Below are 2,500 nucleotides of genomic sequence, written 5' to 3' on the forward strand. Positions count from 1 at the left end.
TAGCAGGGACGGTGCTGCCTCTCGCTTCGCTCGCTGTCCGCCGCTCGCCGCTCGCTCGTGCAGCCAAAAATGGCCAGTTTTGGCCCGTTTTTGGGCCGTTTTGGCCAGTTTTTGGCCTGTTCTTGCATTGCGCGGTGACCGTCGAGAGCGGAGCAAAACGTCAGCCATCTCAGCACCCTGGAACCCCCCGGGTGGCACAGGGCTGGATGGGGCTTTCGTATAGCAGGGACGGTGCTGCCTCTCGCTTCGCTCGCTGTCCGCCGCTCGCCGCTCGCTCGTGCAGCCAAAATGGCCAGTTTTGGCCCGTTTTTGGGCCGTTTTGGCCAGTTTTTGGGCCTGTTCTTGCATTGCGCGGTGACCGTCGAGAGCGGAGCAAAACGTCAGCCATCTCAGCACCCTGGAACCCCCCGGGTGGCACAGGGCTGGATGGGGCTTTCGTATAGCAGGGACGGTGCTGCCTCTCGCTTCGCTCGCTGTCCGCCGCTCGCCGCTCGCTCGTGCAGCCAAAAATGCCAGTTTGGCCGTTTTTGGGCCGTTTTGGCCAGTTTTTGGCCTGTTCTTGCATTGCGCGGTGACCGTCGAGAGCGGAGCAAAACGTCAGCCATCTCAGCACCCTGGAACCCCCCGGGTGGCACAGGGCTGGATGGGGCTTTCGTATAGCAGGGACGGTGCTGCCTCTCGCTTCGCTCGCTGTCCGCCGCTCGCCGCTCGCTCGTGCAGCCAAAAATGGCCAGTTTTGGCCCGTTTTTGGCCGTTTTGGCCAGTTTTTGGCCTGTTCTTGCATTGCGCGGTGACCGTCGAGAGCGGAGCAAAACGTCAGCCATCTCAGCACCCTGGAACCCCCCGGGTGGCACAGGGCTGGATGGGGCTTTCGTATAGCAGGGACGGTGCTGCCTCTCGCTTCGCTCGCTGTCCGCCGCTCGCCGCTCGCTCGTGCAGCCAAAAATGGCCAGTTTTGGCCGTTTTTGGGGCCGTTTTGGCCAGTTTTTGGCCTGTTCTTGCATTGCGCGGTGACCGTCGAGAGCGGAGCAAAACGTCAGCCATCTCAGCACCCTGGAACCCCCCGGGTGGCACAGGGCTGGATGGGGCTTTCGTATAGCAGGGACGGTGCTGCCTCTCGCTTCGCTCGCTGTCCGCCGCTCGCCGCTCGCTCGCGCAGCCAAAAATGGCCAGTTTTGGCCCGTTTTTGGGCCGTTTTGGCCAGTTTTTGGCCTGTTCTTGCATTGCGCGGTGACCGTCGAGAGCGGAGCAAAACGTCAGCCATCTCAGCACCCTGGAACCCCCGGGTGGCACAGGGCTGGATGGGGCTTTCGTATAGCAGGGGACGGTGCTGCCTCTCGCTTCGCTCGCTGTCCGCCGCTCGCCGCTCGCTCGTGCAGCCAAAAATGGCCAGTTTTGGCCGTTTTTGGGCCGTTTTGGCCAGTTTTTGGCCTGTTCTTGCATTGCGCGGTGACCGTCGAGAGCGGAGCAAAACGTCAGCCATCTCAGCACCCTGGAACCCCCCCCGGGTGGCACAGGGCTGGATGGGGCTTTCGTATAGCAGGGACGGTGCTGCCTCTCGCTTCGCTCGCTGTCCGCCGCTCGCCGCTCGCTCGTGCAGCCAAAAATGGCCAGTTTTGGCCCGTTTTTGGGCCGTTTTGGCCAGTTTTGGCCTGTTCTTGCATTGCGCGGTGACCGTCGAGAGCGGAGCAAAACGTCAGCCATCTCAGCACCCTGGAACCCCCCCGGGTGGCACAGGGGCTGGATGGGGCTTTCGTATAGCAGGGACGGTGCTGCCTCTCGCTTCGCTCGCTGTCCGCCGCTCGCGCTCGCTCGTGCAGCCAAAAATGGCCAGTTTTGGCCCGTTTTTGGGCCGTTTTGGCCAGTTTTTGGCCTGTTCTTGCATTGCGCGGTGACCGTCGAGAGCGGAGCAAAACGTCAGCCATCTCAGCACCCTGGAACCCCCCGGGTGGCACAGGGCTGGATGGGGCTTTCGTATAGCAGGGACGGTGCTGCCTCTCGCTTCGCTCGCTGTCCGCCGCTCGCCGCTCGCTCGCGCAGCCAAAAATGGCCAGTTTTGGCCCGTTTTTGGGCCGTTTTGGCCAGTTTTTGGCCTGTTCTTGCATTGCGCGGTGACCGTCGAGAGCGGAGCAAAACGTCAGCCATCTCAGCACCCTGGAACCCCCCCGGGTGGCACAGGGCTGGATGGGGCTTTCGTATAGCAGGGACGGTGCTGCCTCTCGCTTCGCTCGCTGTCCGCCGCTCGCCGCTCGCTCGTGCAGCCAAAAATGGCCAGTTTTGGCCCGTTTTTGGGCCGTTTTGGCCAGTTTTTGGCCTGTTCTTGCATTGCGCGGTGACCGTCGAGAGCGGAGCAAAACGTCAGCCATCTCAGCACCCTGGAACCCCCCGGGTGGCACAGGGCTGGATGGGGCTTTCGTATAGCAGGGACGGTGCAGCCTCTCGCTTCGCTCGCTGTCCGCCGCTCGCCGCTCGCTCGTGCAGCCAAAAATGGCCAGTTTTG

The sequence above is a fragment of the Musa acuminata genome, unplaced genomic scaffold (genome assembly GCF_036884655.1).
Source record: "Musa acuminata AAA Group cultivar baxijiao unplaced genomic scaffold, Cavendish_Baxijiao_AAA HiC_scaffold_613, whole genome shotgun sequence".
Taxonomy (NCBI): Eukaryota; Viridiplantae; Streptophyta; class Magnoliopsida; order Zingiberales; family Musaceae; genus Musa; species Musa acuminata.